Source organism: Lepidochelys kempii, chromosome 7 (genome assembly GCF_965140285.1).
Source record: "Lepidochelys kempii isolate rLepKem1 chromosome 7, rLepKem1.hap1, whole genome shotgun sequence".
In the NCBI taxonomy this organism is placed as follows: domain Eukaryota; kingdom Metazoa; phylum Chordata; order Testudines; family Cheloniidae; genus Lepidochelys; species Lepidochelys kempii.
In genome coordinates this window covers 49531835-49555041 of record NC_136386.1, presented here as the reverse complement: position 1 = coordinate 49555041, position 23207 = coordinate 49531835, and the positions used below count along the sequence as shown (strand labels likewise).

Genomic DNA, 23207 nt, shown 5'->3' with positions numbered 1-23207 from the left:
TGGGCCCATTACTGAATGAGGGAGGCAACCTAGTGACAGAGGATGTGGGAAAAGCTAATGTACTCATTGCTTTTTTTCCCTCTGTCTTCATGAACAAGGTCAGCTCCCAGACTACTGCACTGGGCAGCACAGCATGGGGAGGAGGTGACCAGCTCTCTGTGGAGAAAGAAGTGGTTCGGGACTATTTAGAAAAGCTGGACGAGCACAAGTCCATGGGGCCGGATGAGCTACATCCAAGAGTGCTAAAGGAGTTGGCGGATGTGATTGCAGAGCCATTGGCCATTATCTTTGAAAACTCATGGCGATCGGAGGAAGTCCCGGACGACCGGAAAAAGGCTAATGTAGTGCCCAGCTTTAAAACAGGGAAGAAGGAGGATCCTGGGAACTACAGGCCAGTCAGCCTCACCTCAGTCCCTGGTAAAATCATGGAGCAGGTCCTCAAGGAATCAATTCTGAAGCACTTAGCGGAGAGGAAAGTGATCAGGAACAGTCAGCATGGATTCACCAAGAGCAAGTCATGCCTGACTAATCTAATTGCCTTCTATGATGAGATAATTGGCTGTGTGGATGAGGGGAAAGCGGTGGACGTGTTGTTCCTTGACTTTAGCAAAGCTTTTGACACGGTCTCCCACAGTATTCTTGCCAGCAAGTTAAAGAAGTATGGGCTGGATGAATGGACTATAAGGTGGATAGAAAGTTGCCTAGATTGTCGGGCTCAACGGGTAGTGATCAATGGCTCCATGTCTAGTTGGCAGCCGGTATCAAGTGGAGTGCCCCAAGGGTCGGTCCCGGGGCCGGTTTTGTTCAATATCTTCATAAATGATCTGGAAAATGGTGTGGATTGCACCCTCAGCAAGTTTGCAGATGACACTAAACTGGGAGGAGTGGTAGATACGCTGGAGGGTAGGGATAGGCTACAGAGGGACCTAGACAAATTAGAGGATTGGGCCAAAAGAAATCTGATGAGGTTCAACAAGGACAAGTGCAGAGTCCTGCACTTAGGACGGAAGAATCCCATGCACCGCTACAGACTAGGGACCAAATGGCTCGGCAGCAGTTCTGCAGAAAAGGACCTAAGGGTTACAGTGGACGAGAAGCTGGATATGAGTCAACAGTGTGCCCTTGTTGCCAAGAAGACCAATGGCATTTTGGGATGTATAAGTAGGGGCATTGCCAGCAGATCGAGGGACGTGATCATTCCCCTCTATTTGACACTGGTGAGGACTCATCTAGAGTACTGTGTCCAGTTTTGGGCCCCACACTACAAGAAGGATTTGGAAAAATTGGAAAACGTCCAGCGGAGGGCAACAAAAATGATTAGGGGACTGGAACACATGACTTATGAGGAGAGGCTGAGGGAACTGGGATTGTTTAGTCTGCAGAAGAGAAGAATGAGGGGGGATTTGATAGCTGCTTTCAACTACCTGAAAGGAGGTTCCAAAGAGGATGGATCTAGACTGTTCTCAGTGGTAGCTGATGACAGAACAAGGAGTAATGGTCTCAAGTTGCAGTGGGGGAGGTTTAGGTTGGATATTAGGAAAAACTTTTTCACTAGGAGGGTGGTGTAACTCTGGAATGAGTTACTTAGGGAGGTGGTGGAATCTCCTTCCTTAGATATTTTTAAGGTCAGGCTTGACAAAGCCCTGGCGGGGATGATTTAGTTGGGGATTGGTCCTGCTTTGAGCAGGGGGTTGGACTAGATGACCTCCTGAGGTCCCTTCCAACCCTGATATTCTATGATTCTCTGATTCTCTGATAAGATTGATAATGTCTCACATATGTGACTCAAACCCTCTCTCACACCTGTGAGGTGTGCTTGCGTGTTGGTGGGCAGGCAGCTGCTATATTTTCAAGAGTTTTGATCTGGTATTGCTTAAATCGAGGAAGTGGGAAAACTGCAGCATTTTTAGCGGGACACAGAACCTTTTAACATTAGCTATCCCAGTGTATTGTGATAATAATGCAAACATTTAGACCCATGTGAAAAACCGCAGCAGATTAAATTGTTTTTCTGGCAACTGGCAAATCCATAAAAAAACAGGCCAGGCTGGTCAAATACCAGCCAGGTGGTAACTCTAGTGAGGGGTCTTGCTTGACTTGGTCAATTATCCCAGCCTTTCTTTGTTTTCTTGTTAGGATTACAACCATTTTTGAACCCTCATTAATTTCACACACCCTCATTTATTAAATAGATCAACTTTCTGATTAACATAAGAATGGGCATGTGACGGTGCCCCCCCATAAGGCTTTATGGAAATATGCTTATGAATGTATATATGACATAACTAGAATATGTTTTATGCTACACATACCATGTAACATATCTCTGTAAAGGTTATGATCTACTGAATCTGTTCCTCCTATTTGTATGCATGTATCATTTTTGTATTCAAAGTTATGAATATTGGCTGTATACTTGTCTGATTTTAAATAACCTTAGTAAGGCACTTGGTCAGCTTCTTTAGAAAGGAATTTGCAAAGTTAAGTGCCCAATCAAGAAGCCTTTAATGAACAATGGATGTTGGAAGGCTCTAGTCCACATAAGAAGTCTTCCTGCGGACATTCAAGATACTATGTGGGTAATGGTAAGGTCAGGCTTGACAAAGCCCTGGCTGGGATGATTTAATTGGGGATGGGTCCTGCTTTTGAGCAGGGGTTGGACTAGATGACCTCCTGAGGTCCCTTCCAACCCTGATATTCTATGATTCTATGACTTGCACAGGTGACTCCAAAACTCCATCTTGGAGCTGGACTTTGCATAGGAGAGAGGAGGGGGTCTGCACACAAGAGAAAGTCTATTTAAGCCCGTGGGAGACCCCTCCATTTTGTCTTCAGCTGGCTAAAGAGAGAGCCTCTCTAACCCCAAGGATACCTGAAAGAAACTGGAACAAAGGACAGTAACTACAGGGGGTGTGAGTGATTGCTGGATCCAGACTAGAAGGAGACTAGACTGTAAAAGGAAGCTTACTGGGTGAGAATTTTATCTGTATTCAGTTTTATTACTGTACTAGACTTAGACTTGCGTGTTTTATTTTATTTTACTTGGTAATTCACTTTGTTCTGTCTGTTACTACTTGGAACCACTTAAATCCTACTTTCTGTAATTAATAAAATCACTTTTTACTTATTAATTAACCCAGAGTATGTATTAGTACCTGGGGGGAGCAAACAGCTGTGTGTCTGTGTGTCTCTGTCAGTGATATAGGGGGTGAACAATTTATGAGTTTACCCTGTATAAGCTTTATACAGGGTAATACAGCTTTATTTAAGGTTTGGAGCCCATTGGGAATTGGACATCTGAGTGTTAAAGGCTGGAACACTTCTTTAATTGCTTTCAGTTAAGTCTGCAGCTTTGAGGCGCATGGTTTGGACCCTGGATTTGTGTTGGAGCACACTGGTGTGTCTGGCTCAGCAAGAGAGGGTGCTGGAGTCCTAAGCTGACAGGGCAGGAAAGCAGGAGCAGAAGTAGTCTTGGCACATCAGTTGACAGCCCCAAGGGGGTTTCTGTGATCCAACCCGTCACAGGGCATACTGTATCAGACCAAAGGTCCATCTAGCCCAGCATCCTGTCTTCCGATGCCTGGTGTCCCAGAGGGAATGAACAAAACAGGTAATCATCAAGTGATCCATCCCCTATCTCCCATTCCTAGCTTCTGATGAACAGGGGCTAGGGACACCATCCCTGCCCATGCTGGCTAATAGTCATTGATGGACCTATCCTCCATGAATTTATCTATCCTCCATGAACTTATCTTAATATTAATTAATATTTCTTTCCCCTGCTAATACACTTGACAAAATTTTTCTTATTTCCCTTAATTTCTTTGACAACATTAACTGAAGGGCAGAAGAAAATATTGTGCTGTGTGCTAGACCTCAGTAGAATGCTCTACAATACACTGCATATGCAATAACTGAGGCAGGATCCCTGATCTGTCCACACATGCCTTTCCATATCATATGGCCGTTCTTTTGTAACAAGAATTTCAATTTCTTTTTAATAAGACTAGGAAGTTCCATACAGAAAATGAGATTAAAATAACATTAAGGCTGAACAGTGAAGCACTCAAAAGCCAGGAAATTATTAAATTAATGTGCTTTGCAGAATCTTAACTCTGCCTCCTTGTGCATCTGCATAACTGCATGATCACAGTGTTTAAATGCATTGTCACAAGCTATTTTTTCCACTGGATATTTGCCTCATTTAATTCGCAGTATGGACAATGCTCAGCGAAGGAAGCAACAGTTCAATATTTATTGTTATCCTAATCCTTATATGTGGCCCTGTACTTCATTCACTGCACATCATCCAAACCCAGTGCTGAACAAAGAAAGTATTTGAGGGACACCTGCCTATACACTTTCCAACTTCTATAGTGGCAGCAGGGAGGCAATGTGACCTAATCAATAAATCCCTGGATGGGACCTCAGGAGACCAGACCTGCTTGTGACTGTGGGGAGGTCATTTTGCTTCTCTGTGATTCAGCTTCCCCTTCTGTAAAATGGGGATAATACCTCGTTTTTAAAGCATTTTGAGATCTACTGATGAAAAGCAGTACGTAAGAGCTAGATATTATTATTACAATAACTGAGGCATGGGTGCTCCTCATTGCACCCCCATTTACTATACGAAGGGGTCTCATTCGCCAGCCAAGCATGGGGCTGTTCTTAAGATTAGCAAATCCCGAAGCAAGAGCTGGGATGAGATGAAATGGGCAAGGCCACTAGCTGGAACCTTTTATATCCTCCAGAAGGTCAAAACATAGGTGATGTTAGTGGAAGGTAATGACAGCATCATGCCTGTGGAACCATTGCGTATCAGTAGAGAACAGAGGCCTTTGCTTGCTGTAATCAGAATCACTCTGTCTCGATGCTCTAGACAGATCATTCTTCTGGTTGAGTTACCAGTGATTTAATAACTGCCAGGTTTAGACAGCGACTTACTCAGTGAATGTATCATGCAAGTGCTTACTCGCTGCAAACGAGTCGAGTGTAGCACCCAGACATTGCTTTAGCTCCATCAAAGCCCAAATCTGCAGCTCCACTGAGATCAGTGCCTATGGTTCTCAGCTCTGCCAGTTGTCTTCTCTGTTATGTTTCTCTTTGTCAATCACTCATTTCTGTAGCCATGCTGATGTTATTAGGGAAGTAACTTACATTCTTGCCATCCCTTTCCCCCCTCTAGTCATGTGTCTCATTGGCAATTGCCTTCACATTGATTTGTGGCTGTGTTTCACAATTATGTCTCTTGCGGTATTTGCCAACCTTGAACTTTAAAAAATCGAGAGGTAGCCCCCAAAATATTGAGATTGACTTGAAATCATAATTTTTGTTTCTTTATTTGCCTCGTTGCAACCACCAGGGCTAGAATCTCCCTGTCTTTTAATGTTGGCAGGGAGTCGCGTGGAATCACATGCCTCTAGGAGCTGGGGCTTTAGGGCTAGTGCCACCAGAGCGGGTGGCCTGCCCGCGTGCTGCCTCGGGGGGGCAGGGGGGGCGCTGCATAGGCCTGCGTGAATGCTGTGCGTGCTGCGGGCTAATCTGAACTGCCTGGCTGCAAAGGGAAGCGCTGCCCGGCTCGGTGCCTGCCCCGCCTGGCCCCATGCTCTACGCTAAGTTGCAGGGTGACTCCCCATCGGAGAAGCCGGAGTCCGTGCATGAACTGCAAGGCACCTGGGAACTGTAGTCCGCCACCCGCCTCTCGCATAGCGGCCGCGGCGGGCGGCTGTGCAGTGCATGCTGGGAGTGGTGGTGCGGCGGCGCGCCCGGACTCTGTGTCCCATGGTGCAGCCAGGGGGCGCTGCCCCGGAAGTTCCGGTTTCCTCTCGGCGCTGCTGCGGGCCTGGGGCGGCGGTTCCGTTGGTGTCTGAGGTGAGGGGGCGCCCGGTTTGCTGCGGTGTTGGCGACAGCGGGAGCCGCGAGAGCCTCCAACTACCCCGCCCCCCGGGCAGGCGGCGGCGAACGGCACCATTCCGCTCCGGCTTCCCGCGCAGGCCAGGCCTGGCGGCGGGGCACGCGGAGCGCGGGCGGGGCGCTGGGGGGCTCCCGGGGGCGGGCTGGGTTCACGGCGGATGGGCGCTGGGGCGGGCGGGGCATGTGGGCTCCCGGCGCTGGGGTGGGTCGAACATGCGCGGGGGGGGGGCGCTGGAGCTGTGCGTGTGTAGGGGGGGTCCGAACATGCGGGGGGGACGCTGGAGCTGTGCGTGTGTTTGGGGGGGTCGGACATGCGGGGGGGACGCTGGAGTTGTGTGTGTGTGGGGGGGCGAACATGCGGCGGGGACGCTGGAGCTGTGCGTGTGTTTGGGGGGGTCGGACATGCGGGGGGGACGCTGGAGCTGTGTGAGAGTAGGGGGGGTCGGACATGCGGGGGGTTGTGTGTTTAGGGGGGTCGGACATGCGGGGGGGGCCGCTGGAGGGGTGTGTGTGTGTGGAGTCGGATGTCCAGTGGGTACTGGAAATGTGTGTGTGTGGGAGGGGTGCGCTGGAGGTGTGGGGGGTAGAACATGTGGGCTCCTGGGTGGGAGCTCTGGGGTGGGGGGGCATGCTGGCTCCAGCTGGGTGGCAGGCATATGGGCTCTCTGGGGGCTAGGGGCTTTAACAGTGGGAGTGCTCCTGGCAGGGGCGGGAGAGGGCACTAGGAGGCATCGCTTATGTGGGTTCTCAGTTGGGGATATGTGTGGTTGTTTATGCAAGTTCTCAGGGTGGGGGGTCTCTATGTGTGGGGTGGGGTTGCCCCATAGGTCTCATTGGAGGAGGGGGTCATAGTGGGGTGGCGGGAGGTTAATCATCATGGGCCTTGGGGAGGGCTCGTGGGGGGTGGGGGCTTTGCTGGGGATTTGCCATGGAGAGGCAGGTGCTCTTGTTTGAGGTGTGGTTGTGGTGTGTGAGGAAGTATGGCTGGGGTTGGGTCAGTTTGTTAATAGGAGTTTCCTGCCTGTGACATTTTGCTGGGGAGACTGCAGTCTTTGGGTTGGGGGGGAGGGATTCAGGTCATGAGGGCAGCCTGCAGGATCCTGGTTTGCAGAACAGGGTGGGAATTGAGGGGTCTTGCCAAGGGGTTCCCAGCTTCAGGGAGTTTGGTAGTGCAGGGTCCTGGCTAGGAAGGTGCCATTTTTGGGTAGGCAGCTGGCCATGGGGGATTTCAGCGGCTTTTGGTTGAGGTGGGCTGATTACAGGGTTTGCAGTGGGCTAAAAGGGGTTCCCACTGTGTGGGGTTCCTAGCCAGGGTGCTATGTGGTAAATTGCTGTGGAGCTGGGATGTTTCAGTTCCGGGGGTTCATAGCCCTGGAGGTGTTGGACCTGGGACAGCACAGATAATTTTTAAGGATCCTTATGGGACTGTCAGGGTTGAGTGAAGAAAACATTAGGGTGTATTAGTGGGGATGAGGGCTTGCAGTAAGGTTGAATTGTGGCCCTACTGGCTCACAGTGTCTGTTGCCAGGCCAATTGGAATGTGCATGCATAAGATTTAATGCCTATTGTATGATACTATAAATATGGGTGTTTCTGCAGTCTAACATGTATATTTATAATAATTGCTAATACAGGTGTAAAGCTTGTATTTTAGGTTATATGAAAACTTGTGTATTGTTTTTGGAATGGCACGCAATCATAGACCTGGGGTACCAGACTTCCAGTCTGCTTGATCAGCTTCTGTAATAGGTTAACACTGCAGAAACTAAGTTTCATTCTGGTTTTTATGGGTATGAAAATAGATTTTTGAATGTAACCTAAGTTTCAGATTAACACAGCATTACAATGGCCTGTAGATGCACTGTACCCATGAATTCACTGTCTGCTGTCAGTACCCATGAGTTCACATGATTTAGATTTGCAATTGCTTTAATAACTTGTGTACACAATTGCACTGTGTCCATCAGGTAACTGTACTCTCAGATGCCCAAATGATGGGCGGAAAGGACTGGGACTGAAAGAGTCCGGTATTTTCTCTCCTGAACAATCCTGGATACAGCAGTAATTTTATAAATAGTTTAATGCATACTTCGACACTGGATCTTTGTACAAACTTATTGTCAATAGTGACATATCCTCTATGAATATGGGGAAGAATGTGAGTCTAACTTTGTAGCCCGAGCCCCTAGGAATAAACTTAACACATGATGCATATGCACTGGGGGGAGAGTTAAACTTGTGTTCACCAAAAAATTCTACATTTTTTGGCTCTTGAGTAACTAACTGCAACTGTTACTTTCTTTTAATGTAGTTTTTTTTTGCATATAATATTTATTTAGAACCTTATTGGAATGCGGTAGTATAACAGACATTTGAAAGTGAGGAAAGTAGGTTATAGTATGAAAAATCTCGTTCTGAAATTTCTCTCAGAATTCCAAACCAATCTTTATACTGCCTCCCTTACTATTGGGAGGACATTGCTAATTGTTTCATGAAACAAACATGCATTAAACTTTTATTCTGTCAACAGTACAAGGGGATCTCTGTCTGGTCTTGTGAGTTTGTATTGGGATCTGATGCCTGTATAGTCAAGTCAGACTATTATTCTTTTTGGTGGAGCAGAAATGTCTGTAGTTAAGGTTTTTATAATTTGTTATGGTAGTGCCCCAAGGCCCTGATCAAGGTCAGGGCTTCGTTTTGCCAGGTACTGTACAGACATGTATGAAGAGACAGTCTCTACCTTAGAGAGCTTGCTGTCTTTAAAAGAAAAATTGGACGAAGGGTCAGTGTGGACATAATCTGGGCTGTGGAAAAAGATGATCTGGTCTCTTATCAGGAGAGCATCATCTCTGGGCACTATTGGGGCAGTGAATGGGATAGAGTGGGGTATTCAGCCCAAAATAATTTTCAAAATTGGGGACCATAAATGGAGGGTAATATGTGGATGGTATGGTTTCTGCCCCGTACTGGAGGATGGTGAAGGCTGGTTTCTAGCTTTTCATTAGTGGATCATGTCAACAATGTTGGGAGCCCTTGCTTAGATGACTCTCCTTTTGTCCTTCCAGAGCAGAGGTTACAATACTGATAGCATGGCAGTGGGAGAGCTCTAAAAATTCCCCAGTTGTAGCCATGGGCATAAAGTCTATCACAAGATCTGAAAAGCAAGCAGGAAATCGTTGGTTCGCTGTCAGACTGGGAGGATGTATCTAATGGGTCCTGCAGGGGTCTGTCCTGGGTTTGATACTATTCAATATTTTCATGAATTATTCAGATAATGGAGTGGAGAGTATGCTTATAAAATTTGCAGATGATGCCAAGGTGGTAGGGGTTGCAAGTATTTTACCCTGACAAATTGGAGAACTAGTCTAAAATCAACAAGATAAAATTCAGTACATAAAAGTACAAAGTAGTACACTTGAGCTATGTCTACATTACAGACCTTACAGCAGCACAGCTGCACCACTGTGTAGCTGCTCAGTGCCAGCAGGAGAGAGCTCTCCCGCTGGTATAATTACACCACCCCTAACAAGTGGCGGTAACTATGTCGGCGGAAGAGTGTCTCTTGCTGACATAGCATTGTCCACACTGACGCTTCTGTCAGTGAAACTTTTATGTCAGTCGGGTGTAAAACCCTTGACTGACAAAAGTTTTGCCGATAGAAGTGCTAGTGTAGACAAAAAGAAAAGGAGTACTTGTGGCACCTTAGAGACTAACCAATTTATCTGAGCATGAGCTTTCGTGAGCTACAGCTCACTTCACTCATGCTCAGATAAATTGGTTAGTCTCTAAGGTGCCACAAGTACTCCTTTTCTTTTTGTGAATACAGACTAACACGGCTGTTACTCTGAAACCTGTCATAGTGTAGACAAAGCATTAGGAAGAAAATATCAAACGCACAGCTACTAAATGGGTAATAATTGGGGAGACAGTACTACTGCAGAAAAGGATCAAGGGGTTATAGTGAATCACAAAGTGAACATGTGCCAACAAAGTGATGTAATTACAAAAAAAGGCTAATGTCATTCTGGGGACTTGTGACCCTTCCCGGGAGTACCCACAGTTGTGAGGCACCTCGCTACCACCTACAATTAGCGTTAGGAAGCCTTGTCTTAGCTTGCCGGGGATCATCTCCCCAACTCCACCAGCAATGGGTGCATCTCCCTGGAGTGTCTAACCCCTGGTCCGCTGGACACTTGCAGTATTTACTGATTCACTACTTCCAAAGAAGCAATACTCCCCAGTTTACCAGTTTTATCTTAGATTACTGCTCCACTTAACTCACAGCACTTAGATCTGTTTATAGCAGGGTGGATAAAAATCAATGTCAAGATACATTATATCTTAAAGATATCTCATCATGGACTAGGGATTATAAATTCTAATTCTATAGTATGAGACAATATATTCATGTAATGTTTAAGAAAAGTTTTGTAAATGAGTTCCAATAGTTCATCGGTTAGGGACCTAATCTTATGGAGTTCCAGGGGCTTCTGTATAGATTATTTAGGCTAATCTTTTTATCTACCCAATGGGACTCAATGCTCAGTCTAGAAGATACCATCAGAGATGCTTAGTTTTGCAGTTCTCAAACTGTGGATTTGTCTCTCCAGAGATAACATGCTTGTTAACAGCAAAAATATTTTAAAATAAATAAATAATATATAGAGTTGAGAAATAACAGACCTCAACCCTATTGTCATTCTGCAAATTTGTGTACACAGAGTCAGTCCCTTACCTCTCTCTAAAGGTGCAAAATTTCAAAAAGTTCAGTGAATAGAAGATTGTTGGGGATGGAGTAGATCTGGACAAGGAGAAGAAGTCTGGAGATAAATGTGAGAAGGGAGGGACAAGCAGTAGAAACAAAAGTGAAACTGTTTGTGCAGCATATTCCAGAAGCCTTGAGGTCTTTCAGAGTGTAGCCTTGATTGATTTGAGATCTACCATTCCATTTTCTCACTAGAAGGGGAAACCTATAATGGCAGCAGGCCGTAAAAGAGACCCAGTTTGGGAATAAGAACCATTCAAGAAATATGTTTGCTTACATTTTAAAGAAAGTCACACTATCGAACTGGTGGAAGGCACTTAAGCACTTGGATTCAGAGACTGTTGAAGTGATAATCTCACTTTTATCAGCAGTAGCTGCTTCTGTCAGTGTAGAAAGAATATTTTCTTCCTTTGGACTAATTCATTCCAAATTGAGAAATCGTTTGGCACCTGAAAAAGCAGGAAAGCTTGTTTTTCTTTTCCAGATTATGAACAAACAGGAACATGAAGATGAAGACAATTGAGTTAGCTGCAGAAGCCAATCTTTTAAGTTTCTCATGATGACCTGACTGACAGTCAATATAATTTTTTTTTAAATTCATTTAACTATTTTAGTTAAAAAGAATTTTAACAAAAACAAACCTGATTTAAAAAAACTTCAATGTTTAACTAAATTCAAAAATTCATATGCTTGTTTTGTTAAAATATCATAGGTTTGCTGTTGAAGAAAAAAATCCAGAACACCTAAGTTTGTTGTTTTAGTTAAATAAAACAGTTTAAATGTCTGTCTGGTGATGTTCTCCTCCTAATACATCGTGGCAAGAAAATTCTCCAAATATTAATGATTAACCTGTTGAATTGGAGATAGTTCACCTCCCAATGACTTCATAAATATCTGCTTCAGTTATCTTTGGTTAATGAAATAACCAAACAATCATTCATTTTCTGGTATAGCTGTAAAACTAATCTGAAAAGTTTTCAAAATAAATCACTTTAAAAATGTATAGTGCGTACTTTCTAAAAATGAAACTTACATATCTATTTCTGAGTTGTGAAGAATATGTATTAAGGTTATAACCGCCAACAAGAATGCACTTTTATGTAGAAATCCATGATTAAATTGAGTCTTCCTCACTAGTGAATTAAATCAAATCCACCCTGGTTTATAGTGAAATCAAGGGTATGTTTATTTAACAAAGCATAGAGATTCGAGTAATAGTGAATAGAAATATTCAAAAGGTTATGTGTAAAATAGGGCTGTCAAGCAATTAGAAGGTTTAACTGCAATTAACTGTGCAAATAAACAATAACAAAATGCTATTATATAAACATTTTTGGATGTTTCCACATTTTCAAATATATTGATTTCAATAACAACACTGAATACAAAGTGTACAGTGCTCACTTATATTTATTATAAATATTTGTACTGTAAAAAAAGAATTTTTCAATTCACTTAATACAAGTACTGTAGTGCAGTCTCTTTATCATGAAAGTTGAACTTAAAAATGTAGAATTATGTACAAAAAATACATAAATGCATTCAAAAATAAAACCATGCAAAACTTTGGCGCCTACAAGTCCATTCAGTCCTACTTCTTGTTCAGCCAATCAGGTTTGTTTACATTTGCAGGAGATAATGCTGCCTGCTTCTTGTTTACAATGTCACCTGAAAGTGAGAACAGACGTTCACATAGCACTCTTGTAGCCGACTTTGCAAGATATTTATGTGCGAGATGCGCTAAAGATTCATATGTCCCTTCATGCTTCAACCACCATTCCAGAGGACATGTGTCCATGCTGATGACAGGTTCTGCTCGATAACGATTCAAAGCAGTGCAGACCAACGCATGTTCATTTTCATCATCTGAGTCAGATGCCACGAGCAGAAGGTTGATTTTCTTTTTTGGTGGTTTAGGTTCTGTAGTTTCTGCATTGGAGTGTTGCTCTTTTAAGACTTCTGAAAGCATGCTGTTCCAATCAGATTTTGGAAGGCACTTCAGATTCTTAAATCTTGGGTCGAGTGCTGTAGCTATCTTTAGAAATCTTACATTGGTATCTTCTTTGCATTTTGTCAAATCTGCAGTGAAAGTATTCTTAAAACAAACAACATGCTGGGTCATAATCCAAGACTGATATTACCATACATGGCAGAATGCGGATGTAAAACAGAGCAGGAGACATACAATTTTCCCACAAGGAGTTCAGTCACAAATTTAATTAATGCATTTTTTTTAACGAGCGTTATCAGCATGGAAGCATGTTCTCTGGAATGGTGGCCAAAACATATGAACGTTTAGCATATCTGGCACGTAAATACTTTGCTGTGCCGGCTATAGAAGTGCCATGCAAATGCCTATTCTCAGTTTCTGGTGATACTGTAAAAAAAGAAGTTGGCAGCATTATCTCCTGTAAATGTAAACAAACTTGTTTCTCAGTGATTGGCAGAACAAGAAGTAGGACTGAGTGGACTTGTAGGCTCTAAAGTTTTACATTGTTTTGTGTTTGAGTGCAGTTATGTAACAAAAAAAGTCTACCTTTCTAAATTGCACTTTCATGATAAAGAGATTGCACTATGGTACTTGTATGAGGTGAATTGAAAAATAGTTTCTTTTGTTTATCATCTTTACAGTGAAAATATTTTTAATAAAATAATATAAAGTGAGTACTGTACACATTGTATTCTGTATTGTAATTTAAATCAATATATTTGAAAACGTAGAAAAACTTCCAAAATATTGAATAAATTTAAATTGGTGTTGTGTTTAACAGGGTGATTAAAACTGCGATTAATTTTTAAAATTGTGATCAGTCTTCCCTCTAATTTTTTATGTGCATGTGGGGAATGAATTTTGTAATGTGCACCAATATGGAGGTGATGTGTGGTGGGTGTGGGGCCGAGGGATTTGGAATGTGGGAGGGGTCTCAGGACTGGGGCAGAGGGTTGGGGTGCAGGGGATGTGGGCTCTGGATGGGGATGCGGGCTCTGGGGTGGGGCCAGGGATGAGGGGTTCGGGGTGCGGGAGGGGACTCAAGGCTGGGACAGAGCTTCTCTCGCCACAGCAGCTTGGGTCCGGGCCAGGGGAGAGGTGCTTCTCAATGGCCGCAGCAGCTCTGGCTCGGCCGGTGGAGGAGCTCCTCTCCCAGGTTGTGGCAGCTCCAGCAGAGTTGGTCTGGGCTGGGGGAGGGGAAGGGGCGCACCGGCCATGGCAGCTCCAGCGGGGTTGGGGGAGAGGTGCCTCTTTCTGGCTGTCTCTCCCTGGCTGCGGCAGCTCTGGCTCGGCTGGGCCAGGCGAAGGGTGCCTCTCCAAAGCTGTGGCAGCTCTGGTGGAGCTGGGCTGGGGAGGGCGTCTCCAGTGGGGCCGGGGGGAGAGGTGCCTCTTCCTGGCTGTTATCCTGGCTGCAGGAGCTCTGGTGGTGCAGAGTGGGGCTGGGGGAGGGGCACCTCTCCCTGCCTGTGTGGCCCTTGATAGCCTGTTGCGCAGCTTACAGGAAACTTAGATCTCGATTAATTTTTTTGAGTTAATTGTGTGAGTTTACTGCAATTAATCGACAGCCCTAGTGTAAAATAAAATCATAACATGCATTATAGAGCATAGATTTCATTAATAAAATAACCTCGTATCTACCTCACCCAATATCCTAGCAGCGCTTTACAGCCAGTCTGTAAGTCTGAGTGAGAAATGTATGCTGTCAGTTTGCCTCATAGACTTTAAGGTCAGAAGAGACCAACATGATCATCTAGTCCAGGGGTTCTCAAACTGGGGGTCTGGACCCCTCAGGGGGGCCGTGAGCTGTCAGTCTCTACCACGGCCAATGGGAGCTTTGGGGGAGGTACTTGCAGGTGAAGGCAGTGTGCGGAGCCCTCTGCCCCCCACCCTCCCCCCAGGGGCCGCAGGGATATGGTGCCAGCCGCTTCCGGGAGCGGCATGGGGCCAGGGCAGGTAAGGAGCCTGCCTTGGCCCCGCTGTGCACCACTGCCACCCCAGAGCTGCTCCAGGTAAGTGGTGCCGGGCTGGATCCCGCATCCCAACCCCCTGCCCTGAGCCCCCTGCCGCACCCCTCCTGAACCTCAACTCCCTGCCCTGAGCCCCCTCCCACACTCTGTCCCTTTCTCTGCACCCCTGCCCTAAGCTTCCTCCCACACTTCCTCCGCCCCAACCCCTTGCCCTGAGCCCCTTCCTGTACACCGCACTCCCTCCTGCTCCCCAACCCCCTGCCCCAGCCCTACATTCATGGCCTTACATGCAATTTCCTAACCCAGATGTGTCATTGTAGAATGACAGCCGGGCCTGTGATTGCTAGAGGGCAGGGCTGGTTGCCATGGCAGCTGGAGTTGGGGAGCTGACCCAAACCTTCCTCACACCAAGAGTTGTGAGGTACCTCACTACCACCTACCCTGGGTACCCCCAAGAAGCATCACAACACCTCAGAATATTCACTTTTTTTGTAATTGCATCACATGGTTCATGTTCACATGAGGAAGTTCTTACAGTAATGGCAAAGGAGGGAGAGTGAGCATGAGGAGCAGTGTCTTGGACAGGTTGCTATCAGTCCTGCCCTTCCCCCCCCCCCCCACCATCCACTGGGAGAGTCAAGGGCCATTGGTCCATTCACTGACTCCCTCTTTCCACTGGCCCATTTGTCATTCTCTCGTGGGGCCTCAAAAGGGTCATCTATCCTCCCCTCCTTCCTTTGAGAGATCCCTTTTCTGTGTCTCCACTAGGAAGTTTGGGGGGCACTTTGTAGGTGGGGGAGGGAAGAGAATAAAGTAACGTAGTGTTTATAATTTTTATATTTGAGTCCCATATTGTTGTGTTCAGATGGAACCTCCTGAATGTTCGTTGTAGTTGGAGTGATAGCTGCTCTTTTTAAAGGAGTTATAAATCAGGACTCTGGAATAATTGGACTAAATTTTTAGGCACAATCCTAAATTCCTTAACATTAATATTTTTTATTACTGTGTAATATCCTGCATCCCTATCCCCTTCACATGCACTGCTATGGCTCACAGTTGACAATACTATTTGGTGTAAAGTTCATTGATATTTTTAAGGATAGGATTTTTTGTTGTGCTCTCCAGGTGGCCTGGCTCCACTCCACAAGCCTTGGCTCCTACGATTTCCTGCAGTCTGCCTGGTTCAGAAGCACCTCTCCCCTCTGTCCCTGTGTATGCTGAGGGTGGAGGGGCCTGGCTTCAGAAGCTTATCCTTCCAGGCAGCCCAGCTTCTGGTTGTCCCATTGGACTTCAGCTCTGGCTCTCCAAATTCTTGCTGCCTGTAGCCATGGATGCTGTCCTCACTGTAATCCACTTAACTTCCCCTGTGGGGAACACTAGAGACCCAAAGGCCACTGCAGTCAGGGAGACAGAAAATACATTGATGAGCACCTGGCTACAGCAGAATGGGAAACTGTGAAGCAAAAATGCAGAATTTTGTGGCATCTCAAAAGACAAACAAATAAATATATGCCATGGCCAAGGAATCAGAGTCTACATGGCTCTGGTTGAGATGAATGGGAATGTTCTCATCTCTTAAAGCTGTTGTTTGATGCTCTGTACGTTCTGAAAAGGGTATCAGTACTTTGGTTGGCCAAGCAAAGTGAGGTCTGACAATCAATTTGATGGCATTTTTCAGTCTGATAAATTTTGAAGGCCATTATCAGTTCAATTCCAAAGTTTCAGGGACTGTTTATGGTTTATTACAACAACGTGTAACCCACTAACCACCCTTTTTGCCCTATCACTATATGGGTGTTAACAGGCCTCTTTGCCTTGAAAGGAATCTTAGAATATGTGCCAACTACTTATGCTAAGCTATCTGTTCTACCTTGTGTTTATCTGTGACACTCAAGAGTACGTTTCCCAGACCTGAAGAAGTTCTCTGTGTAGCTCGAAAGTTTGTCTCTCTCCCCAACAGAAGTTGGTCCAATACAAGATATTACCTTACCCACTTTGTCTTTCTAACATCCTAGGACCAACATGGCTACAACACCACTGCATAGGGACTGTTCTAAGCATCAGTAGGCAGAACTCTGATTTTGGTAAAAACTTGGAAAGCGGAAAATGTGGGACACATGAAGCCTCTGGCTTCTGGTTAGCAGACCCAGCTGCTTTGATCACTTCTGTAATTGTCTGTAGAACTAGTTGCTGGCTGTCATCAAAACATTCCAACATAATATACTCACCCATCTCAGCTGTGCTGATTCTCCCAATACAGTTTCTAAAAATGTGGACATCCTTAAAGACTTCCCTCAGAAACAGAAACCAAAGAAATGAAAGAGGTGGTAGAGAGGAGGGAATGGGGGCACACCCAGTGCTCATGACATGAAGAGAAGGGGGAAATGGGGACCTTGGCATGGGGAGAATGTGGGGGGTGGGTTAGAACACACTGAACCTCTGGCGTGGAGGAAGAAGGGGGAGATGGTATAGTGTGAGGGTGACATGAAGGACACGTGCCTGGTATGTGGCAAGGGGAAAATGTGGGAGGCATATGAAACCCTTGCCGTGGAGGAGGAGGAATGAGGGGTACACAACACCTGGGGAGGGATGGCACTAGGGGAACCTGGTATGTGCAATGGACTCAGTCTACAGAAGCAAAAAAGTGTATATAATCCTCTAGTTACCCTTGAGTCATATTTTCAAATTATCTTCGCAACAGTAAGGACTAGAAATGCTTTTTTAAAATGAAAGCTGAGATTCTGGTGCTTAGTTCTGTGGCAGCAAGTGAATTCAGTTCTTGTGGAATTGTGGAATACATGGGATTCTGTTTATAAAGGCTCTCAAAAAGAATGGATTGGTGGTGCTTGGTTCTACCTCTCATATTTTAGTGAAACTTGTATAACTGGAAACTTGAGTACAAGTGCCTGTTCATCAGTTTCATGTCAGCTGGACTCTACCAAAGCTGACAGAGCTGTGCAACATCCACTGCTATGTGCGGAGCAGTTTAATAATCAAGTATAGGGCTTTTGAGGGGGCGGGGGAGGCGTGAGTGTTGGGAAGTAATTTCACCATCTTCTGCTGCTTCCAGAGTGGCGCTATCAAATAGCATTTGCAAACAAGAAACTGGATTTTGATTTAACATGTTCACACCTCTCTTCTTGTGAACGTAAGATACTTATCAGTGAAAGTAGGGTAGCCACCGTTATAGAATTTCATTTGGAGATTGTGGAGGAGAGTGAAGACTGAGTTGTAGAAGAGGAAGGAGGGGGGAAAAGAGAACAAACGGAAGGTTCATATGACATCAGGAGTTATAGGAGGGGATAGAAAGGTGTAGGGCAAGAATACCTGTGAGCCCTTAGTGTAAACTCACTTCTCTAAAGTTACTGGTAATGAGACATTTGGTATCAGCACCCTTTTAGTGTGAGGAAGTTGAGCCCAGGCACTCGGGAGAATGATAGGTTTCAGAGTAGCAGCCGTGTTAGTCTGTATTCGCAAAAAAAAAGAGTACTTGTGGCACCTTAGAGACTAACAAATTTATTTGAGCATAAGCTTTCATGAGCTATGCATCCGATGAAGTGAGCTGTAGCTCATGAAAGCTTATGTTCAAATAAATTTGTTAGTCTCTAAGGTGCCACAAGTACTCCTTTTCTTTTTGGGAGAATGATGGTTCTCTTCAGCATTGTATATAATGCAGGGCAAGAAGGAGAGCAGCCAGCAGGGCTGTAATTTCAAGATCCCTTTAATACTGGCAGGGACCAGCTGCTGTCCACAGTAAATAGACCCTTAGGGCTGCTCTCTGCTCACAGTCCTGCTCTGGAAGATGTACCCTTTTGCAGAGTGTGTGCAAAAAATAAAGATTAATCTTTCCATTTGTAATCCAGAGCAACCAAAATTACAAATGCAAGAACAAAAGCAATTACTCAACAATATCCTGTGTCACTTCAGAGAAGAATCAACTTTTCCTCTCCTTGGCTGTAAGTCCAGCTCCACTCTTGCTGTCCTTTTCTTCTTTTTGGCTTGGAGTGCTCCTTAGATTGTGTTCCTGTGATTGTACCTCTTTGCACCATGTTTATTTACAAGTTGGGTTTCTTCACCTAGTGTGCCCTTACTTGTCCATTAGGCACCTTTGGACTGTGTTCCTTCAATAGATGTTCAAACAGTTATTCTCTCTGTTCATGTCCTTTGTGGGTGACATTCCCATTTTAATGTTTTCAGGATCTGTTTTCATCTCACACAACTTCTTGATCAATTCCCATTTTCACCATTTAAATTTTTTCATTTTTCTCCCTTGATGCTCTCCTGTGCATCGGTAGATTTTATTTCCCTCTACTTCCCTTCTTTAAAAGTTTCTGCTTCCATGCCCAGGTCTGTTTTTTTCTTCTTCTCCTGACCTGAAAACTTTTCTGTTTTCCTTCTTTCCTCCTTCTCACTCCCTACTTTTATTCTCTGCTAGCTCAGCATGTAGATTCTTCTCCTTCCTCTGTTTTCTCTCTCAGCCGCCCGTCAGGTTAATTCTGAGCCGCTTCCCCAGCTGAGCTGCTCTCTCATTGGCTCTCTCTCCCCCCAGGACAGTATTCTATGCTGCTGTATCACAGTTTTAGCAGGGTCAGGATTACTACACCAACGGCCACTCCCTCAAGAATTGAGGGTAATATCATAATGTTTTCCCCAGGAATTGAAATTAGTGGGGATGCTCGAATTTACAGGAGATGGAAAATGACTACATTGGCAACACTGCACTAGTTGATGACTGAGGGGATGTAGGGAATGCTTGTGCTATCTAGCATCTCCTATCCGTTTAACTGGTTGGTAATGGTCCTCAGGTAGAAAGTGTGCTTTCTTCATAAGGCAGTTGGCAGGTTTTAGTTTCTTGCATGGGGCATGCCGGGGAGAACATATTACTATTCACCCTGTGTTATGCTTGTCTGAGGCTATTTTTCCCAGCTGCTACTAGTAGTTATGCGGTCAGTCTTTTGATAATTAGACAGAAGCAGGGATTTAATAATTTTGATGAAATCCTCAACATAGCCTTTGTAGAGGGAGGTCTAATGGCCAGTGTCCATAGTTCCTGCTGTATCCAAAAGCTATTTGGAGTAATCACTGGAATGGGTTCAGCCTAGGCAATGGGACAGCTACATGGAAGAGTTCCTGCCCTGCATCTCTCTTGAGCTGCTAATATAATAAGGGGTCTGTGTTAGCAGCCACTACAACTGTATCCTGTAGCCATCTGCTGTTTGTGAAGTGATGGCTTCATTTGAATCTTGCAGGGGAAATGTTAATGAACTCAAAATCCTTCAGGCTGCTCCACAGTGCCTGGTCTTCCCATATGAGCAGCTGCTACTGCCCTTTTGTCTGAGTGAGATGCTGCTGCAAGAGTTTAGGATGGGGTCCCCTTGAATGTACTTGGTCCGTGTTTTTAATTTTTGCTTTTGGTAGGGTGTTTGCCTCAACAGGAGGAAGGTAACCAGGGTATTTTTAAATCTGCAGTTCACATATGTCACTATGTGCTCTTGTTCCTGAGGTGGTAGTTACCTCTGAGTTTGCGCAATGTGTTTTTGGCCTGTGCTGCAGTTATGTTGTCATTTTACTGGCTGTATAACTTGACCTCAGAACTTTTCGTTAGTAGGCATATCAGCCCAATGACCCAGCTAATGCTAGTTAAGCCTTGGTCTCTAAATGCCACATAGTCCTTTCAAGAGGCCAGTCTGACCAAATGAAATACAGATTACTGTCTTTCTGGGTCTGTAAGCTGTGCAGCACAATGCATTGTATAGCTCAGAGGGCAGCACAGTGCTTATTGAGCTGATGCAACATATGGAGCATGCAGTTTGGTTGTGTCACCATCTCCTGCTTCTGATGGCAAGAGAGTCAGCGTCATCTGAATCTCTTGGAGAACATTACATGCAGTGGAAGACCAGCTGAAGTGTATGCAGGCAAAAAGGAGGAGGAGAAAGGAGGTGGCTGTGTGGTTAGGGTACTAGACTGGGCCTTAAGAGATCAGGGTTCAGTTCCTGGCTCAGTGAGATTTCATGTGTGATCTTGGCACAGTCACATAGTCTCTCTACACTTCAGTTTTCTGTATGTAAATTACAGGGGTAATAGGATAAATTCATTAATGTTGATTGTTCATTCGTTAATCATTGATGATCTCAAATAGTATTGTGATGGAGGCCATATAATTACCAGATCAGCATTTGCTCACTTCCCTCAGAGAAGCTCCGGTGCTGCTTGGTTGAGGGAGTGTGAAGCAGGATATGAATGCGAAACAGCTGACATGGGCTGCTGCTTCATGCTTTGTCCTCTGTCAGAGGCCATGAAAGCTGTGGGAGAGCAGCCACGCTTGTATGACAGTATGCATTTCCTCCAATACATTGCTGACAGCATGCTGCTTCTCAAAACGACACATGCAGTGTATCTCATGCTGGCAAATCAGTTTGCGAAGGCTGACCTGCTGTGCATTAGTGGGCCTGTAATCTGATGCACCCCTCCCCCCCGCCCTTTGGAGCTGTCCGTTGCCAGCTGTGTTGCATCCTTTGCTGCTCAATAAAGTTCTACCATAGCCTTTTTTCGTTTGGGAGGGGAAACTGCTTGGACCTGGATGTTCTGGATTTGACAGTAGCCAGCAACTTCTGGACATCCTCATCTTCCACATGGGCGAAGCATCTTTTCAGAGGCAGAAGTCAGTAAGGGTCTCTTCAGATGTATTTTTGACCTTTCTCAAACTTCTGTGTCTGCTGTTCCATTCTAGGTGGCTGTGGGAGTGATTGTTGTCTGCGTCCATTGCCCTGAATGTGCTTGCCTTGATAACGTTGTGCAGTGCTGACGAGCAATTCTCCAGCTAACTCAGGCTGCTGTATCTATATCACTCCCACCTCATGTATATCCTTGAAATGTTTTTTCATACGTGTGATACCCAGCTGTTTAAGGTCAAAGCCATAGCTAGCCATCTGCTGATATATTGGACAAATTACCCATGTGTTTCAGGGTTGAAATAATCTTATATCCAGTATCACCTTTGTCCTTCACCAGGTGCTGTGCTCTGTTCTGCTAGTTGTCTATACAGTGCTGGAACACTAAAGACAGCCCTATGGGAATTTTAAGCAGCACCACTACTGCTGTTTGGAACCTCTCCGGTTCCACTTCTGTAGTGCCCTCTTCTGTCTGCCCCTACTTGTTATGCAATACTGCAAGTATGTCAGCTGTGAGAGACAACCTACTCTCTGCCCGCTAGTACCAACTTTTGTGATAACTCCACAGACCGACCATTGGACTTTTCTATTTTTTCAGAAGTGATTATCATATGCACTCTCAATTTCCTTTAACTCTTCCCCTTCCTGATCTTTCCCACTTTGAAAACTGTCATGATGAGCCATCCAAAGTAGAACACTCTTCACTTACACTGGAGGGTTCTGTGTTTTCCTGGGGTTGATCAGGAGCCTGCAATACATCCTCTGTAGTCATGTTCCCCTTTTTCCAGGCCATGGCTTCCTGCTTTTAGCAGCCCATTTGTCCAGAAAAGACTGCTGTGCATTTATAGACTAGTCTTGTTGTCGGGGTGAGGAAGATGCTATCTATGCTGGTGGTGCTAAAGTCAGGGCCTCTTCTGGTCTTCTCCACAAGTCCTACAAGTTTTTTTGGCAGACACTTTTCTTCTAGCACAATGAATGTATCCGATGGTTATGCTGATAATCAGACCACAAGAAGAATCTTAAAGTGGAAATGAAACATAATAGGGGGCTAGACTTGCTGTGGATGTTCTCGTAGCCTCTGGAAAGAGATCCAAATGAGACTACCTGTGTTCTGATATATCCATCCCGATTAAAACTGTGCACTTTTGTGGTGCCTATATAATCAATTGTGAGCAAGATGTTTGTTTCTAATCCAAGTGCCTCTAGATAGCACAATAAACATGATAGACCAGTGGTTCCCAAACTAGGGGCGCCACTTATTCAGGGAAAGCCCCTGGTGGGCCAGGCCGATTTGTTTACCTGCCGCATCCACAGGTTCGGCCGATCGCGGCTCCCACTGGCCGCGGTTCGCCGTTCTCGGCCAATGGGGGCTGCGGGAAGTGGCGCGGGCCAAGGGATGTGCTGGCTACCCTTCCCGCAGCTCCCATTGGCCTGGTGTGGCGAACCGCAGCCAATGGGAGCTATGATCGGTCGAACCTGTGGACGCGGCAGGTAAACAAACCGGTTCGGCCCCCCAGGGGCTTTCCCTGAACAAGTGGTGCCCCTAGTTTGGGAACCACTGTGATAGACCATTTGAATGGAAATGTTTCCATACTTAGCCAGCCAAGAGCTTCTGTCAGAAATTGTGTCTGGCTTAAAAATTAATGTTGTACGTTGATTTTTTTTTTTTAAATTACAGCTCTATTGATTTGTAGATCTTGAGTGTTTTCTCCTTTCTAATTGGAATGTGAATAGTAAATTAGAATACACAGTAGGTGGGAAGTGTGGTATTAATGACAAATAAATTGTAAATTACTATCCCCTGCCATTCTGACAATCTGATTTAAAAAAAAAAAGTTGAATAGTTTGGGACATATAAACTTAGTAAAAGAAGGAGTTTAATTGTTGCATTTCTGTGTTCT

General features: G+C 45.1%; 1 protein-coding gene across 5 annotated transcripts in view; it reads left to right on the top strand.

Moving 5' to 3' along the window:
* Positions 1 to 5787: 5787 nt before the first annotated feature.
* Positions 5788 to 23207, top strand: part of RBM6 (RNA binding motif protein 6) — a 144180-nt gene continuing 126760 nt past the window's right edge. For all 5 annotated transcript variants that reach the window (XM_073352605.2, XM_073352606.1, XM_078853743.1 and 2 more), the window contains exon 1: positions 5788 to 5871. The gene's annotated coding sequence lies outside the window, so the exon portion shown is untranslated. The remainder of the gene's footprint in view (positions 5872 to 23207) is intronic.